Below are 15681 nucleotides of genomic sequence, written 5' to 3'. Positions count from 1 at the left end.
TAATGAGATCTGGTGCCCTCTTCTAGCCTGCAGACATACATGCAGGCAGAACACTGTATACATAATGAATAAATAAATCTTTAAAAAAGAGAATTATGGATTAATTTAAGTGTAAGAGCTAGTTAGTAATAAGCCTGAGGTACCAGATGGGCATTTATAATTAATATAAGTCTCTGTGTGGTAATTTGGGAAGTGGCTGCTGGGTATTTCAGAGATGCTGGCAGGACAGAAACTTCCACTTATAGTCTAGGAAAGCAGAGACCATAGTGAGGACTCCCCATGAGACCCCAGGCTGCTAACCTTCCTGCTACCAATACCTTGTGAGCTAATGAGATGGACTTCCCCATGATTGTGCACTTCAGGAATCTCAGCACCCCTGGTGCCTGCCAAGGGCACCACAGGATTCCTGTGAAGGTGACCCACTTGCTTGATAGCAATTCCATTTTCTGCTTCCATGGGTCCCACAGGCTCCTGTGCTTAATTGTGTGCAATGCTTGGAATGTGTGGGATCTAAATCTGATATTGTGTGCTTCCGGCTCAGTTCCATGGCTGAGGCAGTGGTAACAAAGACCATGTTGCACAAGACATTCCTCCCTCCAGCCTCTGCCTGGGAGGACCACTCCATGTGCACTTCTCCCAGAGGGAGTCAGACCTCCAGTGTTGTGTGGATTGTCCGATCAGCAGGGGGATGTCTGGACTCTGGCCTGCCATGTCCTAGCATCCCCTTTGATTCTAGTGGGGTGGGTTGTCTGAGGACCTGTTCTTTTTCCCTGTCCCTTAGTTTTAATGCTCCAGGGGTCTGCTCATCTCCATGTGGTGACGTGGGAGGGACCACCATCTAGCTAGTCATCCAGCCAATGCTCACCAGCATTGCTCAGGCCTGGGGCTGCAGAAGGGGATTCAGCTTTGTCCAGTGGTGTTCACTGACCACTTGGAGATAGTTGGAGATTTCAATAAGGCTTCAGGCTCTGGGGGCATAAGGACACCCTGGAGATGGAGAGCGCATGAGTAACAACCTGGGTCAGGAGGGGTGTATGAGGAACTCTTCCAGGAGCGGGTGGTACCAGACCTGAGTGGTGAAAAGCAAATGCTCTTGTTCTGGTTTTCTCCTTGAAAAAAATGGGTGTAACAGAACCACAGCAATGCTGACACTGATCACAGCGACTGTGTGAGATGAAATGTATGGCAGGCGCTGTGGATCAAAAACCCTCCACCAACAGGCTTGCTTCTGCTTTGACCATGAGGGCTAGAAGAGGAAAAAAAAATCACATTTCCTTGTGGCTCAAAGGGGCCATGGGACTTACTTCTGGAATACACAGGGAAGTCTCTGCTGCTCTTCCAGAGGACCTGAGTTCTATTCCAACCACCCACATCAGGTTGCTTACAACTGCCCAGGACGCTAGCTCCAGAGGATCCGATGCCCTCTTCTGGCCTCTGCAGATACCAGCATGTGCACACACCCACATAAAAATCAATCTTCTTTACTATGTTTTTTTCCTGAGACAGGGTTTCTCTGTGTAGTCTTGGCTATCCTGGAACTCACTTTGCAGACCAGACTGGCCTCAGCTCACAGAGATCTGCCTGCTCTGCACCACCACTGCCTGGCTTTACCATCCAAGTTTATGGAGGCAGTTCCTCAGGGGAGGTCCCCCTTCCCAGGTGACTACGGTTTGTGTCAAGTTGACAGACACTAACCACACTGCTCCCTTCATCTTTGTGTATCTAGAACGGAAACCCTGGGTCCTTTGACCTTCCAAATAATGACACAATGGCAGCTGTGGTTCCGAAAGTCCTTGTTGATGTTTCATTTCGGATGCTGTCTTAGTCACCGTTCTATTGCTGTGGAGAGACACCGTGACAAAGGTGACTGTAGCTAGAGTTTTCCTGCCTTGCCCACAGTCAGGACAAATCTTTGTCACCTGCCAGTCCCACAGCCGCTCAGACCCAACCAAGTAAACACAGAGACTTATATTGCTTACAAACTGTATGGCCGTGGCAGGCTTCTTGCTAACTGTTCTTATAGCTTAAATTAATCCATTTCCATAAATCTATACCTTGCCACGTGGCTGGTGGCTTACCGGCGTCTTCACATGCTGCTGGTCATGGCGGCAGCTGGCAGTGTCTCTCTGCCTCAGCCTTCCGCTTCCCAGAATTCTCCTTTCTCCTTGTCCCACCTACTTCCTGCCTAGCCACTGGCCAATCAGTGTTTTATTTGACATACAGACCATCCCACAGCAGGTGACTCATGACAGGACGCATTTAACTGGGAGCTCGCTTACAGTTTTAGAGGGTCCGTTCATTGCCATCATGGCAGGAAGCAGACAGGCCCGGTGCTGGAGCAGTAGCTGAGAGCCTCACATCCTGATCTGCAGGCAGAGGGAGAGGGTGAGGGAGAGAGACAGGGCCTGGCATGGGCTTTTGAAACCTCAAAGTCCACCCTCCATGACACACTTGCAACAAGGCCACACCCTATTGCCATTCCAAGTGGCAGAGGATGTTTTTGCATGTTTGGAGAGAGAGTGTGTCTCATTATGCAGCTCAGGCTGATTTGGAAAGTCAAAATAAATCACTTTGCCTCCTGAATGCTGGGATTATGGATAGAGGTCAACTCTATCAAGGTCACAAAGGAAGTCCACAGTAATGGTGGTTTGAAGGCCAGGTCCTCTCCCACACTGCACTGTTTCTCTTGGCCTCACTGGATGTGGTCATCTCTTCTCCCAGGACACCTCTCAAAAGGGAAGTTTAGCAACTTCTGGCTTAATTAGCCAGGCACTCTTACATACTCTTGCCAGCAGATGGCACTCTCCATCAGGCCTCCACAGTTTGTCCCAAATAGGAGGCCCTGAAATGCACCCTTGGGAAGGCCTCTGGGAAAGAAGCCACCTTCTCCCATGATCTCCCCTCCCTTCCCCTACCCCACAGGGGGGTCTGGGCCACAGAGCAGGCCACACCCAGAGGCCCGAGGCTAGGACTTTGAGGACCCCAGTGTGAAGGCCAGAGCTGTGGCTTGGGGCAACCTGGGCAGCCTAGTTATAGGTTAAGCATGAGAAATTCCTGCAGCTTGAGGAAGCCAGGCTGTGGGCATCCACTGGTACTGCTCCTGAACCTGCTGGAATCTTTACTTCTGCTGTAGCAGGTCTTTCTGGGAGGGGGCTGAGTAGAGGAGCCAAAGTCATCAGAAGAAGAGGAGGCAAGTAGATCCCTCTGCAGATTGATGTCAATTCTCTCCCTCCAACTCCCCTGAGGGGGACCTAAGCCAGTACCACCACCACCCCCAGACACACACACACACACACACACACACACACACACACACACACACACACACACACACACCTGCTCTGGATCAGAGGTCAGGGGCCATGGTGGGTGTGGAGGGGCTTCAAAACAGCTTGACCACACAGCAGCCGTGACAGGCTTAGGGGCCCAGACACAGCTTCTGGGACAGGCTTACTGGCAGGCAACACCCAGATCCATGAAAAGCCATAAGCTGACACCACCCAGGGATCCACCCAGGGATGAGGAAGTACCTGACATCCCAAACATTCCAATCACTAGATAAGGTGGCTGGATGTCCCAGAGTCTTGCATACACCTGTTTTTGTTTTACAGATACCCCTAGACAAACGTCAGCCAATCAGGGTCCTGAACCATGGAAATCCCCTCACCCCAACCTCTGCTATGACTAAAAAACTCTGCCCCACCTGGGCTCAGGACTCTCTGCTCTCACTGCTGAGCTGGACAGACAGAGAGACCAAGCTCAGAGCTTGAAGATAATAAAGGCTCTTCGCTTTTACATGAGGATTTGGTCTCTGTGGTGGTCTTTTGGGGGTCCCCACAATCTGGGCATAACTGTGAGCCCGCACATAGGATACACACACACTCTCTCTCTGCTCTGGACCATAGGTCAGAGGTCATGGTAGGCCCGCACAGAGGACACACTTCTGACCCACTGTCGTGGTTCCACAACCTTTCACTTGTCCCCCACTAACATGTGATTGTCAATCTCACTGTAGCTGGCAGGAGGCAAAGCCAGGAAGGGTGAGGGACTTGCAGCCAGAGGCCAAAGGGGTGGCTTGAATTCAGGGTTCTTGTCAGTGGGCAAAGCCAGATCTAGAACCAGGACGGTGACAGCCCAGGAATCTGTGTTTTCTAACATGGAACCGACTTGTGAAACACTCAGTCTGGACCTGAGAGCCTACTGTGGAAAGAAGGGCAGCGAGGCACCAGGAGCCAGTGTCCCTCTGAGCAGAGAGTCCCCTGGCTGGCCACTGTGTCCAAGGGTGGGAAGGAATTTACTGTAGGAACCCTTGGTCCTACCAGAGCTACTTCCTCCGGCACCCAAAGAAGGAAACCCATAATTATGGCTTTTTCCTCTGCTCCCCAACCTGGGCACCAAAGGCATGTTGTCAACCCAGCTGTCTGGCACCCAGGGAAAAAGCAGGAAGGCCCTGAGTATAGGCAGGCAGCCCAAGCCATGGTCCAGGTGCCAGCTATGGGCTGAGCTCAGGCTTCGTTCACCTCCCATGTAACTCTGCAGGTATTGACCCTGGTCAGGGCTTTCCTTCCAGCTCCCAAACATCCCCAGACCCCAGACCAAGCTCTGCCCCTGTCTCCCAGGTGGTCCGGATGGAGGAGGAACTGACTCACAGGCCCGGTTTAGATGTTCAGTTTGGTATCCAACGTAATTTTTTAAAATAAGATTTATTTATTATGCATACAGTGTTCTGCCTGTATGTATGCCTGCAGGCCAGAAGAGGGCACCAGATCTCATTATGGATGGGTGTAAGCCACCATGTGGTTGCTGGGAATTGAACTCAGGACCGCTGGAAGAGCAGCCAGAGCTCTTAACCTCTGAGCCATCTCTTCAGTCCTCCAATGCAATTTATAGTAAAGGGGAGGGGTGTGGCCCAGACCCTCAAAGCCGCCTGACAGTTGATTGTCTATTTTCTAGACATTCTCTCTCTGGGCTTTCTCTGAACTGAATCGCCACAGGCTGGCGACCTCCCTCCTCAGCGCAGTCCCCTCTTTAGAACCAGGGCTAGCCAAATAAGAGCCCCAGGGTCTGCAAGCTCAGGTGTCCCCTACGGATAGGGCGGAGGTGGACGCCTTTTCCACCGCGCTCTAAGGGTGCTATAACCACAGTGGCACCAGAGCGCTACCCCAGGGTCTGCTGCTCACCCTCCGGGCTTGTAGCTACATGTGAATATACCAGCAGCCTGCTGCCTTTTGCCCTCCCGACCTTGAAGAAATGTGTTCGCCCGCACCTCCCCGCGAGCCCCCCCACGCCAGGACGGTTGAGAGAAGGTCACCACGACGGTTGCACATTTGAACACTGAGCCCTTACTCTGCGTGGGAGTTGGCTACTCTAAGTCCAGCTGCCTTCCTAATTAATTGAGCCCTTGGAGAGTTTGGCGCAAGATCCCCGCCCAGATCTTTTATTTCTGACAGTCAGTCCGAATCCATCTATCTCTTTCTTCCCTGTCCCCCCAAACCCAGCCACTCATCCTTCCCCATAGATCCTCTCCCTTGCTCTGGTCTCCCGCTGCGATCCTCAGAAACACACCCGCTACCACGCACAGACAACTTTCTTTTCGGTACATAGATACCAACCAAATGTGCACAGTAAACATCCCCATGTAGCTGCTCCCTGTGACTTCCTGGTGAGAGTCCACCAAGGGGCCGCAAGGCGAGAAAGCTGGGTGGAAGGGACCCAGTCTTGCCTCGGCCTGGGTCTGGCAACCCTAGCACTTGCAAAGTAGCGGGGAGGGGGTGTTTCTCTGTAGAGAAGTGCGAAGGAAGCTGGGCGGGTATGCCCGACGCCCCATCCTCCAGCCAAGGAGAGCGCTCAGGTCTTAGGGCGTGGAGTGGGGGTTGCAGTGCCTTAGGGTGGACACCGCTTTGTGGTGGGAATGTCTCTCACCTAGCAAGGACAGGGACACCGTGCTGCAGCAAGGGGAGGCGGCTCCTGCCCTGCATTGCGCGACAGGCTTGAGTAGCCGGCCTTAGAGCTGCGGGTCGAGAGTTCAGCAGGGGGCGCTGGGCGGGGGTGGGGTGGGAGAGGAGTGGGGCAGCGGCTTGCTGCGCACACTTCCCCCATTATTAAACACTGTGTTCAAAAGGCGTCGCGGGACTTCCCGGAGCCACGGAGCCCGCGTCGCGCGACCGAACGGCCCACGGAGCCCATGGACCTGAGCGCCGCCGCCGCGCTGTGTCTCTGGCTGCTGAGCGCGCAGTTCAGCTCACCAAGCTGTCGCAGGAACGGCTCGGTGGTGCCACACCACTTCATGATGTCGCTTTACCGGAGCCTGGCTGGGAGGGCTCCGGCCACGGCAGCCTCGGGGCACGGCTGCGCGGACTCGATCACCGGCTTCATAGACCAAGCGATTCAAGGTATTTTATGGGTCTTCTGTGCCAGCCCAGCCCGTCTGTTTCTGCTCTGAGACGAGCTGGGGGAGGCAAGCTTCTGCTCCATTGGGTTGTGAGTCAAGGTCCCATGAACCCCATCTTCAGGTGTTAGAAACTTCGTCTCTGAAGTCAGCGCATCTGAACTTGCTAAGCCTGGACTGTGGCGCCAGTCGGCTTGGTTTCTGAGGGCCGAGGGGTTGGAGGTCCCTCTGTGGAAGTGTAGGCTGTCAGGTCTCCCTCAAGCAGGCGAGAGGAGTTCAAGATCTGCTTCTTTGGGGGGAAGGGTCACTGGAGTCCTTGGAGAAAAGGACAAAAATGGGGACCCTGGAGTTCCCGCCAAGAGGGACTAGCAGTGATGGTAGCCCCCATGTCTCTAGGGGAGGATGCACATTTTAAGAATCAGGGCAGAGAAACAGGTATCCGATTAAAGCAAATGGCCTCTCTCTGTATCAGGAGGGCCCCTCTCAGCAGGCTGCATGGGGTGGACAGTGGCTTCTGTGTGGGAAGTGTGGGCGCCTGTGTTCTGTGGCAGCCAGGCCCCAGCTGCCAGAGTCCAGGACTTCAGTTGTGTGGGGAGGACAGGGATGCCTGGAGCTCAAGCGTCCCATCTTACCCTGTGCTGGACCCTCCAAAGGTAGGGTGTGGGTGGGTTTGCCGGGTAGTTGCTGTGTGTCATCTGGCTTTTATTAATCTCCATTGAAGCCATTAAAGCAGACAGATAGGGAAAATTTAACTAATTTCAGGCGGAAATGCAAGCAATTTTGGCCTTAATTCTGCCCAGCCAAAGATCTAGCTTGGAGATCAGGAGGGAAAGGAAGGCAAATAGGCTGGAAAAATAAAGTTGGGCAGCCACCAACAGTCTGCAGGCTGTTGATAGCAGCGTGGAAAAACGGGCAGGGGCCACCTTGCAGCAATCACCCATCTCAGAAACACATATAGTCTTTTTTTTTATTTTTCGAGACAGGGTTTCTCTGTGTAGCTTTGCGCCTTTCCCGGGACTCACTTGGTAGCCCAGGCTGGCCTCGAACTCACAGAGATCCACCTGGTTCTGCCTCCCGAGTGCTGGGATTAAAGGCGTGAGCCTTAGCACAGCTTTCTTTTCGGTACATAGGAACCCTGGGCCTGTCTTCAGAAGGTCTGTGTCACAGCACTCCGCACTGACTCATGGGAAGCTCCAATCCCGGTACACAAAATCAGGGGAAACTCCAGACCTGCCTCTGCATAGGGTACAGGAGATCAGAGCATGGGAAGGGCCCTAAAATAGCAGGATCATCAGACTTGGTGAGGGCTGGCTTGGTGTACTGTATTGTAGAACCAACTAAATCTTTCTGATGGAGGGAGCTCGGCTTGATCAGCAAGACCCAGAGGCCCGCAGCCTTTCCTCCCTCCCTCCCTGGAGAAGTGGGGGTGAGGTAGAGGCTGCAGAGAAAGCTCTTTGGGGGAACGCAAGTGCGGGGGTGAGGGTGGGGTTGGGGAGGTTGGGGTGGTGGTGGAGGAGGTGGGACGGGGCTGGGGACACAGCCCAGCACCTCTGTTTAGCTTGCGACCACCATCTTCAGTTTAGAACAGGGCTGCTTGAGCAACACACCCAGAGTGTAGACTTAAGGCACGAAGGCGGAAGGCCTGGCGTCCACGGTTGGTGAACGAATCTCGAAGGTGGGGGGAGTCTGCACGGTCTCTCCGATGGGGCAAAACGAAACCATATGACCCCCTTCAAAGGCAACGCCTTATCTGCTCTTTAGTGGAATTTAAACTTTTTTTTTTTTTTTTGCCCAAGTTCACCCCTAAAGAAGAAGGGCCCATGACCAGAAATAAAACCCCAAGCCGGGAATAAATCACACTAGAGCGAAAGACTCAGCAGAGCTCATCATGGCAGTCATCGCCGCCGCTAATCTTTCCTGGAAGGTTCTTTGCATCCCACTGCCTTTTCCCTTCCGGTCTGGTGGCTGCTGGAGCACCAGGAGCAGCCAGGAAACAAGGAAAGCTTCCTGCGGACTTGGGAGAACCGATTGCTAACCTGGGCCTTCATTTCCATTCTGCTGACGGGAAAAGGTGACCTGGAGGAGAGGAGGTCTCTGTCGTGGTGAAGCCGTGTTCCGTTTCTGGACTCTTCTCCCGGCCCAATTTGCACCGGAAACCGAGGTTAGTGAGGGTGTCTAGTAGGCTGGGTTGGGAGAAGAGAAGGAACCAAAGGGGAAAATGTTTTTTAGGAAATGAGAACTTTTCGTTTTGCACAGCCAGGGGTCTCGCAGCTCTCTGGGGGTGCTCAGCCCAGCAATAAGGAGCAAATGCCATACAGAACAAGTACCCGAGAAAGTGCGTGCCTTATTTTGTGCCCTCTTGGCTTTCTGGTCACCTCTGACCAGAAGTCTGCCCTACTCTTTAGGCAAAGGCAAGGCGCTGGAGCAGGCAGAATTGAAGATGCCTTAAAGGTTTCGGTCCTGGGGTGCGGTGGTGCGTTCTTGGTCCCCACAGCTCAGCGATTAGGTGTACAACTATGGTCGTAGTGAAGGCCGAAGAACCAAAGCATTAGGTATGGGAGACAAGAAAGAATTGGCAGCACTCGTTCTGAAGCCCAGATGTGGGAACCACTGCCTGCTCCTATGGGCCTTCCTGGGATGTTTTGTGTCAAGCACAGAAAAGCCAAAGCAAGCTGTCCCCATGGCTGCGCGTACTGGCTCCACTCTCGTTCAACGCTTTCCGTTTCTGTCCTTCCCACGGAGGAACTAGCTTCCCCGAGCTGAGTGCGGAGCTGCGACCATTCCTCCGCTGCTGCTGCTGCTGTCCACCTGTCCCGACGCCACCCGCATACCTCACCTACTGCACTCGCGGGCTGCCGAGCCACTAGAAGCCGCGCGCTGGGAAGCATTCGACAGGACCGACGCGGTGCAGAGCCACCGTCGCGAGCCGCGCGCCTCCCGCAAGTTCTGCCTGGTGCTGCGCGCGGTGGCCGGCTCCGGGAGCAGCCCGCTGTCCCTGTGGCGACTGGGCTTCGGGTGGCCGGGCGGCGGCGATGGCCCCGCTGCCGAGGAGCGCGCGCTGTTGGTGATCTCCTCCCGTACACAGAGGAAAGAGAGTCTGTTCCGGGAGATCCGGGCCCAGCCAGGTCTCCGCGCTCTGGGATCAGGCACTGGGTTTTAGAGAGCATCCCCGGGCGGGACGCAGGCGGCGGCAGATGGCGCTGGCGGGGATCCGGAGAGCGAAGGGCAGCAGTGGAGGCGGGGACAGCGCAGGGTTGGTGTCCAGGCAGCCACAAGTCTCTGCACATAAACTTTGAAGGAGCTGGACTGGGGAGTCTGGATCATCGCGCCAATAGGCGTGATCTACAAGCAGTACGAAGACATACGGTGGAGGCCTGCGGCTGCAGGTAGCATTCCTTCTGTGGAGGACCTTGGTCCCCAAGGACCTCAGTTGAAGAGCAGCCTCATCCTGGCCTGTCACCAGGCCGGAGGGACGGTAGAATATGGCCTCCGCCTGCGCAGAGGAGAGCACACAGTTCACACTCACATTTACACACTCCTTCACTTGCGCACACGTTTACCATGGACAGCAGGCACGGAAAGCCTTGTGCGGATGCAATGATTGGATGTCACAGTCATGTTTATATAACATCGATACAAACTGCTGTCTCTTTTAGAAGGGTGTGTGTTTATGTTTCGGTAATTGGCACGAAGTCCAAGTAGAAACCGGTTAGCATTGGATTCTCCATTTAGTTGGAGGCTGGGTGGCTGGATTTCTGGCAATGGACACTGAGTCCCCCTGCAGGGCTGTAATACCCAGATTCTCTGGACATGTGCATTGGGAATCTTCAAAAAGTAAGGAACCACTGGGGGAAAAAGCACCGATCCTCTAAACAAGCCCGATGTGGTGCTGTCTCAGTTTTGAAAAGGAAGCTTTATCCAAAAGAAGTATGTTGTGCTGCAAATGTCAATACTGACTTAAAAAAAAAAAAAATCAATTCCAACTAGGAATGATCCGGGAAGCAGAAAGAATACTTTTCTCTTGGCGGTGTGTGAAATGGCGGAAAGGAGTGCGGAATAGGATCGGCCAGGTTTAGAAGCATCTAGAAGGTTGGTAGCAGGAGGAAGTTAGAGCAATGGCTGTACATGGGTGGCAGAGGCAGCTGGAGTGTGCCAAGGGGGTTTCCCAAGAGGCTGCAAAGGAGGCTCTCAGGGCTTGTGTGTCCTGGGGCAGCTCCAGGGGAGGATCCAAGCCCACTGGCCAGGTGGGCACAGCCCCCTCCGAAAGGCCGTGTGTGTCTATGCTTTGCTGTCACATCCGTGCTGGCCCAAGTGTGCCTCTCACTGCGCTTGTTGGGAACTTTTTGACAGTGTGACTATGATAGGAGGTGAAGCCACACACAGATGCCTTTGTCAGATCTAAGGGCACAGCCTGGACCTGCAGTGCAAGAGGAAGTTGGGATGAGCAGGGTGCAAGCCTGTCTCCCATCTCCAGAATTTTTGCTCTACGGAGGTGTTTGATTTCAGGGTGGCTGTCCATCCTTTGAGATCTCCTGTCACTGGCTGGGAAAGAGAAATAATCCGGCATTCTCCACCTCAGATAAATCACAGACTAAACATGAGCACCCTTAGTGTAATTTTATTTTTGCATTTCACTTTACATGGTGGGACAAACAGATTTTGTCTTTGGTTCTTTGATAAAGAGTAATGATCAGGTCTTTTAGCTGCAAATTTTCCGCTCCAAATGAATAGTTCATGCATTAAAAACAAAAACAAGATTTAACACACTACCTGTGACTTGCCCCTTTAGCAGATGATGTAAGTGATCCTGAAAAGTTTGTGATTGTTTTGTGTTGTTTTATGTATAAATAAAGAGGCAGATCTTTCGAGTCCTCTCACTGTGAAGGTAGTTGCTGAATCTTGAACCTGCTTATGGCATGATGCTGTGTAAGTAGGCCCTGGGTGGGCAGTGGAATGCGGCTTAAAAAGTAATTTTAACCTGATTCTGATACTGTTGCTTTAAGGAAATGGCAAAACCCGAAGCAGTGGTAATGCCACCAAGGCTCAAGGCCATGCTGTTCCCTCAGCAGCTAAAGACAGAATTAATTAGTTTCGGGGAAGTCACTTTCATTTTGCAATGACACCCACTGTTCCTCAGCTTGGCTCCTAATAAGATGGGGCAGGAGAGGTTTTGAAAACTGCGATCTCCTTGTTGGCAGTCTTCCAGCTCGGATTTGGCCAGAACAGAGCTCCAAGGACTGCAGGCTGTAGTCGAGCATCTGCCTGTTGCCCAGCCTGGCCACTTGGGCAGCCCTGGATGACACTGTGTGTAGTCGGAGGAAGGTTTCTCCGGTCCTGCCAAGCCCCTGCAATTCCATGGCCTGCTTATAGAATAGTCAACCAGAAGCTTATATTAAATATAACTGCTCGGCCATTAGCTCAGGCTTATTACTGACTAGCTTTTACACTTAAATTAACCCATAATTCTTATCTGTGTTTAGCCACATAGCTTGGTACCTTTTCTCAGTTCTGCCTTGTCGTCTTGCTTCCTCTGTGTCTGGCTGACAACTCCTGACTCAGCCCTTCCTTTTCCCAGAATTCTCCTTGTTTGCTTGCCCCGCCTATACGTCCTGCCTGGCTATGGGCCAATCAGCATTTTATTTATCAACCAATCAGAGCAACACATATTCACAGCATACAGAACAACATCCCACAGCAATTGTGCAATGCTGTTGTGACCAGGCCAGCTAGCAGAGAACCCTTAGAGGGCAGGCATGACTCTGTGTGTATATGTCTTCTGAAATTTAAGTAGGTTGTAAATGACCTGTAAAACAGCAAACTAATTTTCTCCACCAGCAAATAGCAGTATATATTTGTTAAACAGCTTGTATGCTAATCATTCACCACTTTAATATTTTGTACAGATAGTCGATTTAATATTTTATTCATAAAGATGTTCTTGACTGGTGTTTGGGGATGAAGGTTTTGACCTCTATCAAGGTAGTTTAGCCTTGTGTGTTATTACAGTTTTCTCTGCTTTGGAGAGCAGAAGGCAAGGCCTTGTGCATCAGAATGAGTGTATCAAAATGGGTAGCTACATGATAGGCCTGGCCCTGCTAGTGTGTGCTGAGCCTGGTCTCCTACTAAAGTACCATAGTCTCAACATTGGTCAGGAGCCCCAAGCACAGGGCTGCTATGCCCTGGGTCCTTGTGACCACTATGAAATTGCAGAAGATCCTATGCACAGCCATGTACTACATAAGGTCACTGAGTCGGCCTGGGCTTGGGGGAGAAGAGGCCACAATGTTAAGGAAAAGGTTTTTCTCTCCAAGACATGAGCAGTTAAACTTCTAAGGAGTGAAGAGTCACAGAAAATATAGTTGTAAGGAGTAAATATTTGGCTTTTGCACCCCAGGCTGCCAAGGAGGACCCATCTCACTGCAGAAAGCATGGGTCCTCTGCTCTGGAGGCTGCATGGTCCAGCCTCTGAAGGCTCAAGGCATAAAGACCATGGAGCGGCTTCTTCTTCTGAGACCAATGATGTATATAAGAGAATCTAGCCTTAGAGCAAGTCTGAAAGGCCTTTCTAGCTTGGTCCTCCAGAGAGCACCTCCTTGGCGGCTTCAGCTCCTCTCCCAACAGTCCTGTAGTATGCTCTGATCCACTTCTTCCTCCATGGGAAGTAGGCTGCTGCATTTGTTATTTCTGATTATTGAGAGATGCAGTTGTGACAGGAGCCAGCCCTCTTGAAGGATGGGTGACAAATATGACCTTTGGGGATATGAAGCCCCTGCAGTGTGACCCACTTTGTGTCCGTGATTGCAGCACCTGCCCAGGGGATGCAGTGTTCCTGGAGTATGTTAATGAAAGTCTCTGTGGCCACGTTTCCCTTCTATCAAAGACACATCTTGAGATTCTCTCTGTGCTCTTAATTTCATTATTGAATGAAAATTTCTTTCCTTGGGAGAAAAATCTATCTTCTCCACTAAATACTCTGGCAGATACAATAAATGTGGAAGCTCTATGACCCTTCCATGGAAAGGTGTAAGTCTGGTCATGCGCTGTTCATCATGTTCCTAGGTTAAAATTCCACTGTTCTTCCTTGTCCACATGGCTATCCAGGATGCTGTGCAGGGCTTACACATTCACAGGAGAAGGGGCATTTGTGGGGAGAGTGTCAGGGGATCTGAAGTTGTATCCAACTTCCCAAACACAGTTGTGAACAGGTCTAAAAGGCTCTTCCGTGGCTGACACTGAGGAGGCCAAACTTCTGTTCCCTCCCTGGCTCTGCTATGCACAGTCTGCCCTTGGTGTTGCTCATTTCCTAGCAGGCTGGGGTGAAGGTGTCCTTGCTGCTGCTCCACTGAGGACGGGGACTGCTGTGGTCACAGATGTGCGGAGCTCACGTATCCTTGGAACCTGCACTTATGTGGTCAGAAGGATCAGCGATCTGGGGAGAGGCTTTTCCACAGGGATATGTCACCAGAGCTGACTTCGGTGAGGCTGTGGGTGTCTGCCGAGTCCTAATCACATGCAGGTGTACAGTGATGGCCAGTACAAGGAAGCCCAGATGTTCTGCAGAGCCTGAACTGGGTGGATTTGCAGAGGTGGGATTCCAGTCCCTGTGTGAGGGAGCAAGACCTTGCAGGTGCAGCCACACCCTGTGGCTCTAATGGACGCCCAGTCAGGGGGTCACATTCCCATCCCAGAGAAGAGGAATGTTCCCAAAGCCATACCTAGGAAGGAAATCCACCTCACTTGTGTGCACAAATCCCTTTATCAGAATGTGTGAGGAATGCAATACGCTCTCCTGGGTCTGTCCATTGTCTTGCATGTTGATGCTGTAATTTCCATTTGGGGTACTCTGCAGGGTTAGAGCTCAGTGACTAATAAGCCACATATTTGGTAGTTGCCAATACCTAAACCTCAAAGGTTTTCTAATGATAGCAGAAGAAAAGTCATCACTGTAGTCATATCAGGCGAGATGGGCCACAAAGGGTAGTGGCCCCATTTTGTAGTTTCTTGGTGTCAGGAATTACACAGCTGTCTTTGAATCTACTCTGCTCGGGAAATGCATGCATGTCTCTATCCAACACTTTCACTGGCATGCCTAGTTTGAAAAACAAAGTCCCCTCAAATGGGACTTCCTGATAGTCTGACCACTAAGAAACTGCATTCTGTGAGAGTTTGCTGCAGTAATGATGCTTACAGAACCAACAGATTTACGACCAGCCCTCCAGGATGGGCTGGCAAGAGAGAGTTAAATGCATGCTCAGGAGGTAGAAGCAGTTGGTATTTTGGAATAAATCTCAGAGACTGGGCATGATGGAAACTGGAAACAGTGATTCTCAAGGCTTAAGAGCAGGCACACATGCAGAAGAGTTACTGTGTTAGGCACAGAGCACCAGGTGGCGAGAAGTCGTGGCAGAGTGCATCCTTCATAGACACCAGTATATGGGCTTTTCTTCTCCAAAATACTGTCTGTGTAGTTTTTGCCTCCGAAAACCTGACAGTTACAGCTTTCAGTCTTTTACAAGCCTCACTATGACCAACCACATCCTTTTACTTCTGCCTATGTGGTGTGTGTGTGTGTGTGTGTGTGTGTGTGTATTGGGGTGGAGGGTTTCTCAATTGCCCTTTATGTGATTCCCTTTCCCATCCTTCCACTCTGGCTAGGTTTGCCCACTGTGGCCTCCAGGAGGCAGCATGGTGTAGTGGAAAGAATTGGACAAAGCCATTTCTTCAGAGCAGTGGCCTGAACTAGGGTCTCAGCTCCTACAACCTGTTGGCTAGAAAATATTTTTTAAAGTTTATTATAATTATGTATATAATTATGTGTATTTTTGTGTGGGTGTGTGTGCAAGTGCGCGCGCGCGCACACGCGCGTGCACGCATCTGATCGCAGGTTCCCATGGAGATCAGAGACACCAGATCTCCCTGGAGAAGGAGTTGTAGATGGTGGTGAGCAGACCCACAAGGGTGCCTGGAAGTGAACTCAGGTCACTGAGTGGTCTGAGCGCTTATCCACTCAGCCATCTTTCCAGCCCCAGCAGCTGTGAAATCTTGAGTGAGGCAGGGCACTTTGTACACAGGTTATTTGAACACTGGGCAAGTCAGAGCCTCCAAGGATTGAGAAGCCTGTATGTGAGACAGGGACAGCTTAGGGGATACCTTACCTGGACCTGTTCTTCTCTATGCCAAACTGACCCAAGTTCTGCCTGTTCTGTATGAGTAAAGGAAGCCCCTGCCCTTCTCCCCCAGGAAACCCCCTTCACAGAACTATAGCAACACCGTGTTCTCTATGACCCTTGCCA

The sequence above is a fragment of the Peromyscus maniculatus genome, chromosome 22 (assembly GCF_049852395.1).
Source record: "Peromyscus maniculatus bairdii isolate BWxNUB_F1_BW_parent chromosome 22, HU_Pman_BW_mat_3.1, whole genome shotgun sequence".
Lineage (NCBI taxonomy): Eukaryota > Metazoa > Chordata > Mammalia > Rodentia > Cricetidae > Peromyscus > Peromyscus maniculatus.
Note: the sequence above shows the minus strand (reverse complement) of the source record.